The sequence below is a fragment of the Euwallacea fornicatus genome, chromosome 21, assembly GCF_040115645.1.
Source record: "Euwallacea fornicatus isolate EFF26 chromosome 21, ASM4011564v1, whole genome shotgun sequence".
In the NCBI taxonomy this organism is placed as follows: domain Eukaryota; kingdom Metazoa; phylum Arthropoda; class Insecta; order Coleoptera; family Curculionidae; genus Euwallacea; species Euwallacea fornicatus.
Genome location: NC_089561.1, coordinates 3,507,657 through 3,528,510, shown reverse-complemented (window position 1 = coordinate 3,528,510; position 20,854 = coordinate 3,507,657). Strand labels below are relative to the sequence as shown.

General features: G+C 37.5%; 1 protein-coding gene across 2 annotated transcripts in view; it reads right to left on the bottom strand.

Annotated features, from left to right (window-relative positions):
- The window catches only part of LOC136345810 (furin-like protease 2), a 268,365-nt gene that overhangs the window by 213,695 nt on the left and 33,816 nt on the right, over nucleotides 1–20,854 (bottom strand). The window contains exon 2 of one of the 2 annotated variants that reach the window (XM_066294422.1): nucleotides 3,710–3,839. The exons of the other annotated variant lie outside the window; for it this stretch is intronic. The gene's annotated coding sequence lies outside the window, so the exon portion shown is untranslated. The remainder of the gene's footprint in view (nucleotides 1–3,709; nucleotides 3,840–20,854) is intronic. 2 annotated transcript variants of the gene reach the window in all.

Below are 20,854 nucleotides of genomic sequence, written 5' to 3'. Positions count from 1 at the left end.
TTAAGACTTTATCAATGCTTCGATATGTTTCAGGAATTAGGGCGCCGTTCCGAACTTCTTGTACCTCATTGTATATCCGTCGAATTCCCGACCAAACTTGCGCTAAATAGTTAATTTATTCACCAATCGCTACAAGTTTTGAATAGTAACGACAGAATCTAATTTAAGCATTGTTCCAATTCCTAAATTGATAATCTCAGTGTCGTCTGACGAAAGCAAACTGTTCGAAATGGAGATAACGTCCAAGATGATTTGTCTTTGGACGGTATGGATCAATGAGTTAGCGAAGTGGTGTCTACTTGATTTCTATTTTACAGATGGACTGGGCAATTAAACGAAAAGCACAAAGAGTATCAGACTTAATCGGAAACATGCTATTTTAGATCATTTGTCCTGTCGTTTAAATGCCCCTCAATATCCGGCTTTTAACGTTCGGCTCATTTATTGGACGCCTTTTTCATTAGTTGCTTTCCATTAGCGTGTCAGAAATGACTTTGAGACACAGAATTAAGGCCGATGTCCGGGACTTGCAATTTGCTAAAGCTCCATGTTTAACAAAAATTATGTCAATATGGATGGCAAAAGGCAAATATTTTACATTTTTCCATTAAGCTTAATTGGATATATCGTTCCAAGTAAAGCAAAAAGTTAAGCCGCGTTTAATCATTTGCCCGGGAGAAAAACCATTCCATTTTTTCGGGCTTATTAATTCGAGTTGGGTGAAATTCGAAACGTCTGCTGAAAGTTAGATATATGCTTCAATTAAAACTAAACGTAATAGGGAATTAGAGGGAATTGTTAAAACGAGCGCCAGGCAAATGGTTCAGACCCATTTTTCATTGGATTGTACGAATTGTGTACACAAAATAAATAATTTAAATTGGAAGGGCCAGCTTCTGTCAGCTTAGCTTATGGGATCGGAAACAAGGGCATTTGTTTTTTAAATGGATTGGTATTTATTGGACATAATAGGTAAAAAAGCGACGGTTTGTGTTACTTTATTCGATTAGAGAACTGCCAGCAAACTACATTATTGCATTGAATAATTAGTTATTTCTATGAACGCGAATCTGTCACATAAAAAGATACAAAAAATTAACTGGGAATCGCAAATAATCATTTATAATCACTGCAAGCCGTTGGAAAGCTAAGAGGAGAAGTGGGGAAGCTTCATAAGCTTAGCAGTTACTCTAGGCTGAAAGGAAATTTGCACTATTTACTAAGATTTTGCTCAATTTTGTCATCAACAAATAGTTTATGAAAATTCGCCAGTAAAAAATTTATAAGTTTTGATAAAGCTGAGACGAGCAAACCGATTATTGACTCCCTGAAACAGCCAGGAATATAGAGCTACCTTGTATTTATCGATATACCTCAAATATCTTTCTGTTGAAAATGAATCCTACATGGAGGTGCAATCATCCGATCGAGAAGATAGGGCATAATGTTCGAAAATAATACAGGGTACCCATATTGAACCATGCACTTTAAAGGGCAAATAAAATCTTACAAATCAGAGTAAAAAAAAATCTTTTATTGGGCTAACATACGGGGTGCGTCGTATTAGTAGGCCGATCCGCTAACCTGAAGTTCCTTATCTGAAAATAATTACTCTTCCCTTATGGTACTTTTTTCTTTGGCGCTTTATGCTCATTAGACAGGGTGTTGAGGTTAGCCAAAAAAATTGGTTTTGTTAATAACTTGGGTGTTTCTTAAGGTATTTTAATGAAATTTTACAGTGCCGTATAAATCGACTAGGCGCACATTTCCTATGGTTTGGGTAAAAAATTGTGGAAAAACAATTGAAAAAAATGGGTCGTCGAGGAGACGTCTTCCCCTAAACTTTTGTGCGCACACCAATGGTGCTTTTGCTTAATTATTCAAACTAGTTGTTTCTTCATTCGAATTTCTTCACCCTGATAAAACAATGATTTACAGAGTATTTTAGAAAATATTTCAGCACGCCGTCCGATACGTGGTTTCCGTTATTTATTTATTTATTTAATCACACCAGAGAGACGAAATTTTAGAAATTATCCATAACAATCCGGGCATTATCACCAGACTGATTGTTTTTCAAATGGAGAATCACAACATTAATAAGTGCAACGTGCATGAAGTACTAAAATGGCAATCATGTGTTTAACTACGTTCTCGACATAAATAAAAAATGGAAGCTACGAATACGAAGCCAATAAGCTAAACTACCTTTTAAAGTGAGCTGTAAATCAACATTTTAAAAGAATGAAGAATTCCACATGACGGAACAATAAATTTGAATAACTAAACAAGTGCACCATTGATGTGTGCAAAAAAGCTGTACACGACCCCCCATTTTCCTTATTATTTATCCAAATCATAGAAAATGTGCGCTTGATCAAAATATAATTAAAATACGTTAAAAAATACCTAAGTTTTTAATAAAAGTATCTTTTCTACTACCTTCAACAGCCTGGGCGATGAGTACAAAGTGTCAAAAACAAGTACCATAAGGAAAGTCTAATTATTTCACATAAGAAGTTTCCAGTTAGCGGCCTACTAAAATGAGACACCCTAAATAGCTAATCCTATGGGATTTATTATTAATTTAGATAACTATTCAATTTTTAAAAATCATGTCTTCTAAATCCCCTCAATCAGCTTTAATGCAATTTCGAATTAAATGTTTAAAGTTTTGCATTGTCCGGAACAGGAAATATGCACCTTGATCTTGATCCACAAAAGGAAAATTAATCAATTTTGTTAAGATTTAAATTAATTATGAAAATGAGTAGTTCTGAAACCATTATTTTTTAAACTTCTATTCCTGTCCGTTCGTCATTGTCGTCAAAATCTCGAGAACTGTTTATCAAAAAGTTCCACAGTCCAAAAGTCGTTTTTTGGTGTGGTGTAAGAACAATTCTGGAGCTAGAAGAGCGGATTCGGCATGGAGCTGCAGGAGTAAATTGAGATTGACTCCACCGGGTGATACAACATTTTGAGCTTAAGATTAAAAATTGCATTGCAGTTGATAGGGGGCATTTGAAAGACACGAGTTTTAAAAATTGACTAGTTATCTAAATTAATAATATATCTCATAAAATTAGCTATATATTACTCTGATAAAAGGTTTTTTTACTTTGATTAGAAAGTTTTTAGTTGACTTTCAAAGTGCTTACTATAATACGGGGAACCTGTATAAGGAGCGTCAATGGAGCATTTATGTTACAGGCCTCCGCAACTATTCCACATCAAACCATCATACACCATACATGCTGGGTTGGGTTCACACTCTTACAAATGCTCTGCATGGAACTTATGGTGACCTGCATGTACCCCTACCCGTCCCGTTGTTGCATTTGTTGTGACCAGTAAGATAGAGGCCTTTTTCAGACAACTTCGAATAGAGTTAACCGTCGAATAAGTCAAAAACAGCAAACGTTTATTGACCTATTAGTTTGGGTGCAATTTCCTCATGTAGGGTTTCTTACAATCTACATATTCCGATTACACCGAACTAGGGAAAGTCGTATGTTATCGTTCACCTTCTCGACCTCGACCATACATATAATAAATTCTCGAGGGTCAATAATTTTAACATTAGCAATAGCACCTCTACTGATAAAACTGCCCAGTTTGTTTTTAAGTTCATCAGGAAAAGGCTATAGGAATTCTACCAGATGATAGGTCAGAGATTTAAAATTTCGTACTGTGGTAAAATCACACTCACCTGTGAATCTACCGTGGTCACTCAATACGTCTTTTTCATATTCCCAACTTCATTAGTTAAAGTTGCGGAAATGCTGTTGATATTTCTCAACAGACCTCAGTTTATACAAGCGTGCCCACCGAGTCCTGGCCTGCAATTACAAAGTAGTCATATAAAATATTTTCCGTACACTTACAAAACCAATTAACTACACTTATAGATTTAGCTCATGGCGTTCAAACTTTCTTGGTGCATGAGGTCTAGATTCGACCTCAAATTGCTCATCAAGAGAGTCGAATGTTTCATATGGAATAATATTTAGTTCTGCATACAATATGACATGGACCATATTATGTTTAATGCTGACATTTTCTTCCCTCCCAATTATTCAATTTCTCTTGGTTATGTTGTTCTAATTGTTTTCCACTAAAAAGCGATTGCCGAATCAGCCGAGCGCCGACGTCTGAGGCTGGCTCCGACACCAAATCCAACGTCGAGTTTAAGACCGGCGTTAAGCGTTACTACTGAAATCGCGGCACTTGACCTGTGGCAGTTCCCAAATGTACGAATAACGGGACAGAATGGCACTTCTTAACTCGCACAGAATTTACATTGACGCATGACTTGACCTCTAACTTGTTGAACGCTCGTCCTACAAACTATTTAACATAACCGGAACTAACATAGGCTCGACGTTAATGCTGAAAGATAAATACCTAAATTTATTGGTATTTATCTTTCTTGAGCCAGTTTACACGCCGTCAGATGTGAAGTTGCCGCTGAACTGCCGTCGCTAGGCTGCAGTCGAAGATAAACCAACTTTGCCCTTTTGGCACTGGAGCTCGTAGCGAAACCGCATAACAATACCGTAATCCCATGAAGTCTTTTTTCTCTGGCTTGACGTCATGCTTTAATTTTTTTACAGAATGTTAAGCGCGGGCTAATTTTTCGGTTCAGGTATGTAACGCAACGCCAAATCCAACTTCTAGTATATATGCTGGCCGTCAAGGTGTGCTGCGAAGACGGCGTCGACGTCCGGCAGTGGTACCCAAGCCAGATCCAACGTCAGGTATGTAATTCGAGTTTAAAAGTAATCACCATATGTACTATGTAGCAGAAGCACGGTGAAAGTCGACTATAGCGGCGGCGAGGGGACCGAGTAAAAAGGCTCGTTATATCCGGTCGTCGTTACACCAAGACTTGTTTCTTTTATGATTAAATAAACATAAAAAAACACACACAAACATCTGCTTAGCGACTTAAAAACTATAACGGATAAATAGTAAAACCGAAATAATTTAATATAACTTTTAACTTATTTATATTTACGGATTGTAAAAGCAACTTATTTAATTAATTATGCTAGAACTTTTGTTCGTTTCTCGCAAGTTTAAATAAATCAATTCAATTCTTCTCACTATGGAACTAATTTCGTTCAAAACCTTTTGTTGCTGAAGTGACTGTGCAGAGCACAACTGTTCACGGTTTTCACGGCTTCTGCAATTGATAATGGCCTAAAATCTTCGCCATCCTCAGGGTCTTCATCACTTTCATCTTCGATTTCTTGAATGGTGGGCACTTCGTTTGCAATTTCCTCGTGAGGTGCAGCTCCGTTTTTTCCATGTGAAGGTCAACATTTGCCAAATCATCTCATACTTCATCCGACAATGCAAGGTTTTCTTTTATAATAGCAAGAGGCACATCATCTACTTTTTCAAAATCATCATTTATCCTTCTTGCTACCTCTCAGCCAAAGTAAGATCGTTCTCCTCTTGAAAGTCGTCAGCTGGTTGCGCTGGTTGCTACCCTGCATGTTTAAAGCAATTCGTGATTGTTGGGGGTGATACCCTGTACCGTGCTTTGGAAATCTTGGATATCCTAAACATTAATAGTACGTTCTTTGTTTTGCCGATTGTTTTCAATAATATCCGTTAGCTAGAGTCTTCTAAAATGTTTTTTTATTGATATTATGATGCCGTGGCTAATCGACTGCAGAACTGATGAGCTGTTTGGTGGGAGATATTGAATGCTAGTTAATGTTCTCTAAATTTGAGATTTTTGGGTGCCGTGGACAATTGTCTAACATGACTAAAATTTCATTTTTTATTATTTTTGTTAAATTCAGTGTCCCAGTCTTGCAAATTTTTTCTAAACAGATCTGACGTCATCAAGGTTTTTTTTTATTAACTAGACATGTAGGACACAGGTAACGACTTTATATTCTTTGTGGAATTCTGGTTTTCCATTAACAATCGACTTAAGTTTTTCTGATCCTGCCATATTGATAGCAACAATAAATCTGACTTTTCCTTGGGCATTTTGCTACCTGTGCCTTGCTCTCATTTAAATTCCAGTGTTTTGTTCGAAGACGTTTTGTAGAAAAGTTCTGCTTCATCTGCGTTAAAGACCTAGTAATTCTTCTAATTTTTTCGAATTATTAGCCAAACAGTCTTGAGACTGCAACTGGTACTTTAGCGGCTTTACCCCTAATTTTTCCGTACACAACATTATGTCTTTGCCGGAAGCGTTTCATCCAACTTTCTGAGCATTTATATTCAGGGCCTTTATTCATTATTTTGGCAAACTGTTCCGCTTTTGCCTGTGGAATTGGGCCACTGATTGTTGATCTTTTACTTCTTTCCTTCCTAAATCACTTAAATAATGCCTGATCGATAATCCCATGATTGGCTAAGTTAAGTCTGTTCCTTTGCAACAAATTTTCATTAAACGCACTCTTGGTATTTTCTCGATTTTTCCAAATTGTAGAAGGAATGAAATGCGATAAGTGCAACTCATTTGCAACGGTATTGTCGCTTTTACCTGCTTCAAGTCTGGAAAGCTTTCTTTTTCCTTGAAGTCATTGTTTGAAATACAACAAAATTACAATAACGCGAACAAGCTGAATACGTACAATGAGTGCAGTCGCTAATTTGTATGTACATCCCTCGTTCATAATTCAGGCATTTTCCCAATAATTCCTATTCTCCGTACACTCTTCCATAAAAAATTTATTTCGTCGAGCCATTTACCGACACAAGATATAAATGAAAATATCGACACAAAAAAATTTGATTCTATGGCGTAAATCAACAAAATCCCATTGTCGCAGTTTTAGTGGGTTCGAATCGGTAAATGGGTTAAAGAAATTGATTTTTTGTCTAGTTCTAGTAACTGCAGTATAAAATCGAAACTGCCATTATTCGATTAAAAATTCCTCAAAAAAGACCGAAAATCATTTTTGAACAAGCGGTGTTTTCGCAGCTTTACGTACAAATCGCTCGAAAAACACAGCCATATAAATCTAACAATCTTGTTCGTACACATAGATTCGTTGAAGAAAATACTCGATTTTTATTATCAAAAAATTATTTATTTTATTGTTTTTATTTATTATTAACAAGAAATGTATTTTAAATGTACGTACTCATGTACAAAGCTTTCAAAGAGTTAATGGCAAAACTAATCAATAATTTTAACAAAAATACCACATACTCATACAACATTTTTGTCGGTACACTTAAATTTAAATATAAAACTAAACAACATTTTTGATTAAACAACAATACATCAATACTTTGTCGAGTAGTCCTTTGCTGTGATGACCGCTTGACATCTTCTATTCATAGAATAAACTCATTTTTTGCATATTTCAGGACTGATTTTTTGCCATTCTTACGATACAATCTTTTGAATTATGTTTTTGTTGAAATTTGACGTTTTCTTATATGATTTTTTAAATTTGCCCACAAATTTTCAATTGGGTTGCAGTCTATTGATTGTGGAAAGGTTTTCCGATAATTTTGGAATATTCCAAATTAGCCATTCTTTGTTGACCAAAGAGGTGTGCTTAGGATTGTTGTTCTGTTAAAAATCTATGAACATATAGCATACCTAATTTTTGCGCACTTCTGTTTTACCATCTTTTTTAGAATATCATTATAACCATGTTTATCCATAATGTTATCTATAAAATGGATATTTCCAACTCCACTTGAGGACATGCAGCTTTAAATCAATAGGGATCCACCTCCATGTTTTACAATCGAAAGTGTATTAGAAGAATTATTATCTTTATTCGCTTTTCTTCACACTCTGCGGATGCCATCTCACTGGAAAAGATTAATTTTTGTTTCATCCGACCAAATTATGATATCCCAAAACGCTTTATCTTTATTCACATGTTCCTTCGCAGATAAAAGTCTCTTACGCCGATTTTCTTTGCTAATACACCGTTGTTTCCGTGGGATTCCGCCATGATAACCACATTTCCATAATACAGGACGATCGTTTGGTTAGAAATATGTTTTCCCATTGCATTTTCGATCATTGGGCAAATTTGCCCCACTCTCAACTTTGGGTTTTTTCTTAATTTTGTTTAGTATCATGTGTTCATCTCTTTCGTTTGACTTTTGTTTCGTAACTCGTTTTCGAATATTGGTAATCGTGCCTTCGTTTCTAAATGTATTTGTAATATATGGGACTGTAGGATGTGTTCTATTAGTTAATCGACCTATCTCCCTTAGGCTGCAGCCTTTCAGTCCCATATTAACAAATAGATCCTTTCAAATCACAACTTAGTTATTTTTGTTTGAGCATTTTTTATGAAGCTGATGAGAACAGTAGACGAATCGTCGGCGTGCAATAAAACATCACTCAGCTGTACGGCATAAAGAAAAAAATGTTTATAACAAATTAGGGTAGCGCTATTCAGAACAAATGTTCGCACGAAAATGTCAAATGAAAATGAGGTATTTTTGTTAAATTTATTGATTAGGTTTGCTATTTATTCTTTGAAAGCTTCGCATATAAGTACGTATATTTAAAATACATTCCTTGTTAATAATAAAAAAACAGCGAAATATATAATTTTTTGACGGCGTTAATCTAGTGTTTTCGTTAAAAAATCCATGTGTATAAACAAGATCGTTAGCTATTATACCAGGTCTACCGGTATGAAATGAGCACTATTTTGTGAAAATAAAACACCAATTTTAACAAAGAAAGAAAAAAAATATTCAAAATATTGATCATTGCTTTCTACGCATTTTGACCACCTTTCTGGCAATTTATGGATACCACGCCAATAGAAATGTGCCTCTTTGGCATCAAACCCAATTTTCTACTTCTTCGTAGGAATCGAAGTGCTGCTCAGCCAATGCGTGTCCCATCGATGAAAACAAATGGTAGTCCGAAGAAGCCAAATCTGGTGAATACGGCGGATGGGGTAGCAACTCCCAGCCAAGTGTTTTGACGGTGTCCTGAACCGGTGTTGCTTTGTGTGCAGGTGCGTTGTCATGGAGCAAAATTATCTTCCTGTGTCTTCTGGCCCATTCTGATCGTTTTTCGATCAATGCATTGTTTAAATTAATCAATTGTTGTCGGTAGCGAACAGTATTAACGCTTTCACCAGGTTTTAAAAGCTCGTGGTGCACCACACCTTTCTGATTCCACCAATCACACAGCATTGCCTTCTTGCCGAATCGATCAGGTTTTGCAGTCGATGTTGATGATTGTCCCGAATCAACCCATGATTTTTTCCGCTTAGGATTTTGAAAATAAATCCATTTTTCATCTTCAGTAGCAATTCGATGCAAAACTGATTTTCTTTCGTGCCTTTGAAGCAAAATCTCACAGGTGTTTTTTCGGTTCTCCATCTGTCTTTCGTTTAATTCATACGGCACCCATTTTCCACACTTTTGGATCCTTCCCATAGCTTTTAAACCATCAGAAATTGTTCGTTGTGCAACATTTAACATTTCTGCCATTTGCTTTTGACTTAAAGTGTCATCTTCATCCAATATTGATTGCAGTTTGGCGTCTTCAAACTTTTTTGGTGGTCTGCCACGTTCTTCATTTTGCCCATCAATATTTTTCTTTCTGAATCTTTGAAACCACCTTTTGCATGTTGCTTCTGATAAAGAATAATCACCATATGCCTCGACAAGCATTCAATGCGACTCTGCAACACTCTTCAAATGAAAGCGAAAAATTAATGCCTTCCGCAAATTATCATTTTGTGGTGCAAAATTCGACATTTTTGGCACAATTAAATAATATATTGTTATTTGTTCGAGAACTTGATATGTATTAAATATGTTTGTCAGTTTGCATACTAACCAAGCAAACAAAAAAAAAGGTTTGTTTACAACAAATGCCCTATATCGAGGCATTTATATCCTGGCGCTCACTTCATACCGGTATCCCTGGTACATAGGCATGTCCATTATGTATATTGAAAAGAAATTTTCTGGAATTTGTCTATAAATCCCCTAGACGCACTGCTTTTTACAAAATGTTGGCCGGCCTTTGAAATGTCTTCCAAAGAATGCCAGCGGCAGTGTCGATTTCATACTACAATTACTATGCTATGCCCGACTAGAAAACCATAAAAAATGTCCATTTGCCGACGTTAAAGCGACGTCGCCGCTACTACCGACGCCGAAATTTCATTCGTAAAACGAAAAAAATCGTAACAGCAGACTTTTTTACATTGGCAAAAATACAATTCCCCCCAATCGTTCGAATTTTCGTCGCTATATGCGACTTGCTGTTTCAACCGACGTCATTATTCGCGGCTTTCACTGTGTGTTGAAATTCAACGTTCGAATTCTTCAAAAATTTTCTCAAAATTTTTCACATGCAGATAATTTTCAGGGAGGTTTTCTCCGTTCAAAGACTTTGAAAATTTAACGCTTATCGGTCTCGAATTGTCCTGCCAAATTAAAGATACCGATAGTTTTACGGGCTTCAAGATTTTCAGTATTGTGCTTTTTTCATTTAAAATGGGCCATCGCAACAGTGCTATTTGAGCAGTCCCAAAAAATTTTGTTAGATATACTCCAATTCTTCTCCAGGTTTCCAGAAGCTATTTCGGAATTCTAACTCTCCGAAAAAGTCACAGGGTCAGAATGTGTTAGAATGGTATATCGTTTGGAGGAGGGTTTCCTCCACACTGGAATATCTGAATTTAAATTTTTTTACGGTGATGAAAGTCTCAAATAGAGCTAATAGATTCGCGATGGAGACACCCTCTCCGGGCTTGTGGCCGATACTTCCACGTGTGCAGATTTCCCGCGTTTGAGTTATTGTTCGTTTTAATGTTCGCTTACTGTTTGTTGCATTTTGTGTGCCCCAATCATCGTGAAGTCTCCAGTGACATTAAAAATTTCCCTGACACCCTTATACTATTAGAAACGAAGCGACTTTCACAAGTTCCTCAAATCCCATTCCTAATCGAAGGCTCTGAAATGATCTACCTTAGCTAATTTACCAGCAAAGAAACCGCAAAATAATTCCAAGTTTCCGGATCTGCTTATTATTCAGGACAGCGAAAAACTCTCAGTCGTCTGTCGTCAAAGATGCGACTTCGTTCCCTGGAACTTTTTATTAGATTGACTTTACACTACAGTTTTACTAATGACTTCCTACCAGTTGTAGGGGTCACTTGAAATTCCATTGCTCTTGTTTTAATCAAAATAATGTGGGTTTTATCCTAACAATAATCTGCGTTAATCAACCGAAATACAGTGTTAAAATTCGATTTTGGCCCGAATGCCTCTAGTAATTCGCGTAGTACCAAGAATCGCGATAATTTACTCGACGAGTTCTATTACCTCCATTTCTTGGGAATAACTTTGGCGTAATGATGATTAAACTCCCTTCACGTAGGAGCGAAATAGTGTTTTACCTACGATCCCTTTATTCAAACAAAGGTACACTGAAATAAAGTAATTTCAGGGAGTCTCTTCAGGAATTTAAATTAGTCTTCGAGTGTTGTTAATTTCGGACGAGACCGTGTTTTATAAACAACGTTTTTGTTGCAAACAGACAACATTAAAAACCGAAACCCCATGTAAATGATTATGCATTCAGGAAGTTGCTTTTCTCAGATAAATGTAATTCGATTTTCTCGCTCCTTAGGTGCTCACAATCAAGAAAATTTATTTCAGTCTGCGTACATACTGCAACTTATTTCAATAGTTCGTTAGGATTTGCAAATTCAGCCTTCAGCTCTTCCTATTGAAGGAGGTGAAGCAATTTGGATATACGCGAAAATAGTGTTACTTTATCAGGTTACTGGTTGAGGAATGACGTTTAGATAAAGAGGGGAAAATTAATAGATAAATGGGAAAAATCAAGGAACACCAGGCACGAAGCACCTTTTAGGATTTGTTGTGATATGGGCATGTACACGTTCATTTTCATATTTTACATTATTAATGGTTTTCCTTTGCAAATAACACTCCATTGTGTGTTTATGAAATATATATTAGACTGCTCCAGAAAGCTACAAAAGCTAAAAGCTTGAGGTCTATATTTCAATATAAATCCACTCTGCTTCCTCGCTTATTTTCACTTCAAAGAGAGAAAAGTTTAAGTCGCCTTTTGACACTCGCAATTTATCGGGTTTATCTCGGCGTGTTTCGAAAATTATTAAATTAGCATCAGCGGTGATAAATCTTTTAAACCAAACAATGGTCCGAGTGCTTTATATTCTCTTTGGCTTTAATTCGGTGCGGATTTTGCGGCGTTTGTCACTTGCTCTTCCTGCTTTTGTTTGCTTCTAAGTCGTCTAGCGAGACCAGTTAAAGATGTCTTTTGCGGCCTATTGTTGCCGCTCCCCGGCTCACAAAAGATTCTATTAAGGGATATCTATATTATATTGTTTCATCCTCCGCCACTTGCAACTTCGGCCGTCGAGATTTCATTCTTGGCTTGCGTCCCCCCAAGGCAAAAACCTTGAAATTAGTGCCCACAAAATAAGAGAAAAGCTAAAGTATTCGAAAAATATCATAACCGAGGAATAATTTACATTTTCTGCGCTATTAACCAGAGTTTAGTGGCAGCTTCCCATTGCCGACAGTTCCCAGGATTTTTCACTTTAGTTACGCTTAGTTTAAGGTCTCGAAATATGTCGCCATAGCTTTGCAGTAAACACGTTTCAGAACGTCCGTCTGAATTATTGCTCGCTATTTATTTCTTTAAGAGTTTGTCTGCAGTTTTCCCCGAAGCTTCCCGACAACAAGATTGAAAGTTTCTGCTTGATCCATCAGTAATTCAAACACCTAAGATGACAATCATGTTACTGCAAATTGCGTTCTTTTCCGTTCATCGGATTCTTCAATAATGAATGTACTTTTTTTCTCACGGGTTACTCAAAGTGCCCTTTTCGCTGCTATGCACATGCAGTTTTAGTGCGTGTGAGCGAAAAGCAACTAGACGATTGATAAGCGCGAGAGAGACGGAATATCGTCGTTGACTCGCAAGCGGTACGGTTTGATCCGAGGACGAATCGAGTCACAAAAAGGGCTTGTTTTTCAATTGATACGTTCCAAAAACCGTTTCCACCGTGGTTTTTGTAGACGCAAAGCTGCATTAAAATTCAACATGGAATTTGTTCTCGAAAAACGCATTCGCATTTGCATTTTAGGGGTGATTCCTTAGCGGGTCTTCAAAGGGAATTTGCTTCAAAATTTCCTCGCCGGCCTGCTCCTTCCGTGAGAACTATCAGGCAGATCCTGGCAAATTTTAAAAAATTGCACGTTTGAATTCCACTCACTTGGTGAAAAATAAATCCCCGCGCCCACGAAGGAGGAAACTTTTATGAGGAAGAAAAAATTGAAGAATTGTCTTGCCACTCAAGAAGAGCCTCACAGTTCTATTGAAACCATAGCAAGTAGGCTGTAATACCCATAAAAACTGTAAGTATAAATCAAACGAACTGCATAAGTTAAAAGATGTTTTGGATAGTGACGTGGGAAACCTTCATGGAAAAGGCGAAGGTCCATGAAAATTTTGTTTCTAACATCGTTTTCACCGACGAATCAAGTTTTTCGTTGTGCGATAAACATAACCCATGTGTTGCCCGCGTCTAGGCTCCAGATAATTCTCATAGGCTTATGATAGAGGCACTCAAAAGCCTCAAAAACTTAATGTTTGTAATTTTTTTCTGGAAAATTCTAAATATCTCAAAAACCGTAAAATTCAGGTATAGAACATTATAGATGAAATATGTTCATAATGTTCTGCAGAATCGAAATTTGGTATAATGCACATAGCGTTTCATTTAACATAAGCTAGTTGACATACATTTCTGGTATAACCGAAAGTGACATTTGCACGAAAATTTTTTAATCGATGGATTACCCTCACTTTAGTATGATCCCCAAATTTCAACTTTTTGTTAGTCACAGTTTTCAGGATACAGATTGAGGGCCATACCGTGGACCACCCTGTCCAAGTTCGTGGTATCAGCAATAAATTGAAACGCGAATCGATCTAATTAATTGTGAAACGGTCATTTTAGTAGCACTACTGACCAAACAAACCCATTGGAGACGAGATATTTCCAGATTGCCTGAATACGGCATGTGCATCTTTATTAATAATGTCGAGATGTGGTTTTCGGGCATCTGCACTGTATTTTTTGCTGCCTCAACAAACTTCTGTTAGGTCAGCAATGGAGGATCTACTAATTTACCAATTGGCTAACTAGGGCGAACTGGAGTTAAGACCACCCCGACTAACTCCCCGACGCCCCCTCTCCGCCGATGATAAAAAAAGAAGTTCTACTAATATGCAATTTTTTCCTCTACAGAAGGTACGGCAGGGAACTCCCTTTTGCTGGAAAGTTTGCGCCCATCACTTATAGTCGGCCCCAAAGATGCTCTCTAAATTCAGCAAACAACCCTGTACAACTTTTCATCGCTGAATTACCTCCATTATAATTTCAGAAAATCATTTCTCCGGTTATGTCATCAGAACTGCCATTATGAACTTTTATGATCAATTCAGACTGCAGCCGGATGAAATTTTCACATTACGTTTTACGCGGAGAGAGCTTTCTATAAAATTGTGTCGTTATATAGCCGCCATTTTACTTAACTTTAAAGTCTATTTTGCCACTATAATGTCTCCTAAATAAAGAATTATGTGCATGCACAAAACCGCGTTTAATCAGACAGAGGTTTTCAAAAAGGAGGAATTTATCAAGTTCGGGCTCGGCGCCCTAAAAAGCGGGCTCCGAAATGTCCCGCAAACATCAATACGTTTTTCCGCGTGCCTCAGATTTTAAGTACATTTTGACACGAATGAAGTATTTAGGAAATCGAATGTATCCCAAACAGATGTTGCTGTACTCACAGCGTATAAAAGCAATGCCGAATCACACATATTTCTCCACGAAATGGCACTTTAATGCTCCCAGCATGACAAGAATGCCATCTATCTCTTCAAATAACGGATTTCCCAATTTTTAACCACTGTTCTGATAAAAATTTCTGCCGCATGCTAAAATGCAGTGATTTGTGCTCAATCTAGTTATTCTAGCGAAAATCATTCAGCCCGACAAGGGACCTAGTAGGAGCATTAAAAGAAATAACGGGCCCGAGCACTGTAAAGCAGCAGAGCGACACAGGACTAATTAAAATAAAACACAAAGAAAAAATAACATTTTTGTGCTCGTTATATTGTTCTCGACGCCATGGAAATTTGCAGTAATCGATTAAATTAAATGAGAGGCAATTTGGAGTAATTTTTTCCGTTTAAAGAGCCCTTAAACTTTCGAGGGAAGGATATCCTGGGGGCAATTAACAGTTAGATGTTTTAAGCTAATTGATCTAAGGATTTTTCTTTTTTTTTTCTCAAGATTATCCATCGAAGAAGAGGGCGAAAAAGACAATTTACCAATGAAGTAATCAGGACGCAAACATAGTTATTTTGTTTAGTAGCGAGTCACTTTTTAGTGCCTCGAAGGGGAAAGCAAACACAAGGAGCGGTTTTCCTCTCTTAACGTGGAAAATTTTAGTATACGGCTTTGATTAATGTGGCATGGGTCGTCAGAGGTCTGAACCGTATTTCCTGAATTTCGGGGATTAGACCCTCAAAATGAAATTAAGCCTTTTAATTAGGGAGGGATTACGTAATCACCTCGGCAAAACGTAAAATTCCTAAATACAGAGATGGCTTTCTAATCGCTATTACACTGTTATTTAAAACTGAATCAGCCTCTGCGGTCACTTACATTAGCTCTCTACAACACCCCCCAAGTTTGACGTCCAGTACTAATTATTACAAAAACATTTGATCCGCATAAAGTTTTCACCTCTTCATCCACACTCAAAGCACTTAAGGCCTTCCGTGAAGGCTCGCTGCCAGCCAGAAAGGCGCAAAATACCTGTACAAGTCTCATCTCACATAATATTGCAGACTTTTCCTTTATGGGAAAATTTGGGCTGAGGAGCCGATAAAGACCTGGATATATTGCGATCAAATTTCCCAATAGATTGAGGCTTTAATGCATGATCCTTCCAAAATTTTACTCTCAAACGAGCAGAAACGAACATATTCGTATGGAAAATTATTTTTTACACCATTATTGAGTGAGTTGAATAACTGAAGCGCACGTTTCCTCTCGCTTTCCCCGCTTCTCACACGGCACTTGGATAACAGGTTAATAGTGACACGTATATGGGTCATTATTTACCTAGCGTGCTAATCGGTTACAATGTCGATTCTCCTTCGTCATTCGCCTTGTTGTTTTATTTATAGTTCGCATAAAAATGAATGGCAAATGAAAGGTCATCGATGATGAGAGGTAGACTCAAATAAAAACTGTGAAAGCGCCCAAGAAAAATATCATGCGAGGAATCACACCATGCAAATTCGTAAAAATATTATTTCTGAGACGTACAATGTCTGGCAAGGATCGGGACGTAGGAACCAATGAAGTTGTTCACAAAGTGACAATTCCAAAATGGCGACTTCACTAGAACATCGAACTAGGGAGGAACGGCGTTCCGTTCTTCGCCTTTTTGCGATGCGAAGGGATGAAACCCACTGATATTTACCGTAAAAGAAAGTACAGTATAAAAATTGACGTTAGTCGCCCCAGCGAGTGCAGGAATTGAGCAATGAGTTCACAAATGGGGTGACTTCCTCTTTTTCTGACATTCTCCAGCGTCATAAAATGTCATCAAGGTCGACGCCAAAGCAAGTGACTCCAAAATGTAAATAATGTGACGCTGGTGAGGGACCCTTGTGTCAGTATGAAACAAAAAAAGGTGCCGTTCTGACAAGGATTATCACTAGTGATAGGTCCTGGGTGGACCGTCATCGACCCGATACCAAACACACAAGCAAGGAATAGCGTCACGCTTCTTCACCAAGGCCGAAGAAATTTCGCACCCAGTTCTCCACAATAAAGGTCATGTGTCCTCAGATGCTAAAGGGGTAAATCTAAAAGACTACACGTCTTATAAAGGTACAGTTACCACTGCTACATACTCAGAACCTCTGAGGAACCGCCTCAAGCTTGCTATCACAACCAAAAGGCGAGATTTATGAGTAATGGCGTCCTTTTACCACATGATCGTGCTTGCTGTTCGCACAACGGCGACAGTTAGTCAAGATTTGAAGTTTGAGCGTCTACCTCATCCTCCGTATTAATCTGACCTCGCCCCCAGCGATTATCATGTATTTCGTCGTTTTAAGGCGACTTTGGAAGGAAAGAAATTTCCAAATTGATGATGAAGGGATTTGGGCAGAGCATAAGGGCTGTGCGCTCTGCCAAGAGAGTCTTTTCAAGCACTTCCCAAACGATGGTGAAGGCGTATTGAACGTAATGGGGCCCGAGTTGAAAAATGACATTTTTGACACTGTTTCGATAAATTAAATTTAATATCGTTTTTAGGGATTTCATTTGACTCTAAATCGTGTTACGATTCGAAGCTCGTTGAATTTATATGTTTAGTGCGTAATTTATGTCGAATTTAGGTAAGATTATTATTATTTTTTGAAAATGCCTTATTTTTTGTTTGTCTTTTACTCGTGTTATAATTTCTAATCCTTTATATACAGTTATGGACAAAAGTATGAAATATTTCAAATTCATTATAGTTTTATATCAAAATAATAGATTATTATAAAATAAACATATTATACAAACACCCAAGTATACATTTAATAATATTCTAAACTAAAAGAGATAAGGTCATTTGTGCAAATACAAAAAATAAATAAAAACAATAAATTATGCTGGACAAAAGAATGGAATATTTCGTAAAATCCATTATAATCAATGCAAAACTTTAAACAAACTGCTATTTTCTGATATATCCTTTCGAGTCGATAACAGCCGGACATCGACAGTCCATAGAATCAATTACATTTTTACAAATGGAAATAGGAATCTTTAACCATTCTTCCTGCAGGACTTTCCACAACTCATCCCGATTGGACACATTCCTGTCTCGAACTTTTCGTTTTAAGTGTTCCCAGAGATGGTCAGTCGGATTGAGATCCGACGAGTGAGACTGCCGCTCTAATACGGGGATGTTATTATCATTCGACCAATTTTTTACCAATCGAGTTGAACGTTTATGATCGTTGTTCTGCTGGAAACGCCAAAGTGAGGGCACATCTCCATCAGAAAATGGTAGCATATGCTTCTCAAGGATAGCTTCGTATCGAAACTGATCCATAATTCCCTAAATTTTGACCAATAGTCAAACGCGGAATAGAGAAAAACATCTCCATAGCATTACGCTGCCGCCACCATGTTTCACTGTAGGTTTTTGATGGTTGGGATCGGACCCAGCTCCCACAGGTCGACGAACGTAACTTTTCCCATTAGACTTAAAAATGTTAACTTTAGTTTCATCACTGAAAAGAAACTGAAAAAACTTTACTTTGAAGTCGAACTTTGAGCTTTGAACTCCAAAACAAATGTTCCTGAGCAAATTTAGTTCTGGCTCTTCTGTTCTTAGAAATTAAGGGCGCTGCAATCCTTCCTACTAATCTTATTTCGCACAACCGACAACGTACAGTGCGATCGCTTATGTTGATGTCACTATTGTTAGTGATTCCTTGCTTTATACTCGCGGACGACTTGCCAGAATCGGCAGATGATATTTTTTCAATCCGCCGATCGGTAGTACTTTTCGTTTTTCTTAGACGTCCAAGGTTTAGACCGCGTTTTACATCTCCATAAGTGTCAAATTTTCTTAAAATTTTGGAAACGTTGGCTGATTTTTAACGTCCTTGCAATGTGTTTTTGATTGCAGCGATCAAGTGACATGTGGACCATTCTATTTCGAAACTCTTCCGAAAAATATTTTTTTTTGGCACATTTCGTATAAAATGGACCACACAATCGGACTGAATGACTGACGATGCCCCCACCATCGACAACACCACATAGTATTCCATAATTTTATCCAACAAAAAAATTGTTTTTAACTGCAACATTTCCAGGTCATATATTGTACGGTGAATTTGGGAACATACGTTTACCTTATCAACAAATTTTGAAGGCGAAAACAAAAATGATCACCAAGAAAATGTTGTTTCGGAAAATGTTCCCTACTTTTGGCCACAACCAGAGCTCAACCACGACTCAATTCTTTCCAAGCTATTCAACCTTCGGAGTCATTTAAATTAATTTCTTTCAAATTATATGACAAATGAGATGAATAATTATACGTCCCAACCTCTTGCGCAGTAAATTTTCATTTTCCTCCTTTAAATAACCGTTTCTGCCTGATATAAACGCCATTTAATGTAAATTATTCCTAGTTCTATGGCCAGCCATGTTACTTTTCCCATGGTGAGACACCTAATTATTTTCGAAACTCACTGTTACACCACCTATTTTTATTTTTTTTACTGATAATAAATTTTTCCGCATATGTGGAACATAATAAAAATCAATTTTACCGTCATTACCAGCTGGCGCCCTTTTTTGAGCTTAAACCGATCTATTCAAGACAGGCAACTGTATTTATTTTCTCCTTCCGAAAATCCTGATGTAACCATTTTGAAATTGTACTTTTTGCCTATTTAACCGAAATGATTGCGCCTTTTTTAGTTAAAAAAAAATAAATACCCACACGCGACGAAATGTGACACGAAAATAAGAAGTCTGGAAAGTGGTCGCTTTCTATAAGCCAAATTCGGAATTTCAGCTGCTGATCATCAACCCTTAACCGCCGTTGACAGTCCCGGTCTCTGGGTACTCGCTCCAATCGATCGTATTAGCGATCCAGACGTTTGTTTTGACCTCGAGATCCCTTTATAAAGCATTTTATGCTCAATTTCATTGCGAGTGTGTTGGTAAATGAAAATAAAACTGTGATGTATTAAAGGGGTTATGTTTCACGTGAAACAAAGCATTTCACATAAAGATAACACAAAGTTGTTTACTGTTGCACCTGAAGCTACCAAGGCTTGAAACTTCTTTCCGTTTTCCTGGGAAACTACGTATTATTTTCTTTGTGTCCTGAAGCACGCTGCTGGTGGCACGGAAATGGCAGATAATTCGACTTCCTTCCATCTTTTCTTGTTGCTAGCAACATCCAGGATGCTGAACCGTTTATGAACTCTCTCTCCACGTTAATTAAACATGTCGCAGTATAACGCTCTCGACTCCTATTTAATTCCAGACTACTTTGCAAAGTTAATGGGTGCGTTTCCTCAAACGCCATTCACTGATGCGAATCTTAACAACTCGAATTACGACCCACAGAGGTGTAAATTAACTTCTGTCTTGGACATAGAAAAGGCACAATTTTCGCACCAATCATCATACGAAAAAAACCATTAAACGTCCTTTTGATAACACATCATAAAATATCGCATTAATCTTCTATATGGCCTTTCTAGCAGGAACAAGCTGGCATCCGGTTTCGGTTTGTGGGAAATCGGGCGTCAGCAGGACCATTAAGACAATGCATTCACAGGCGAAGCTGCAGCCGAAACTAATGGATTTGAAGAACAGCCCTATAACAATTCGATTGGTTGTGCTATATTTACGAGGTTCGGTTGAAGGGTCGTCGATTCCTAAAGGGCTGGGAGTCATACGTTTAAATTTAATTCCGAATTAGATGCCCTTCGGTTTTGTTAGGGCACAGTTTTCGGCAGTGGCGTAATTTAATTTCGTGAGTTAGGAACTCGCATTCAAAGTTGAGTTACGGATCGTCGAGGGGAAAAATAGTAGCTACGAGGAAATATGTTGCTATTATCTCTTTTCGTTGTTATAAGCAGTTCGTGCGTAGGTATATACGTGCGAAGACAGGGGAAAGCTCTCCTAAACACACAAAGGGAACATTTAATGAAAAAATGGAAGAAACGTCCGTCATTGTTACTGGCGCTTGCGATAATGGAGAAGGA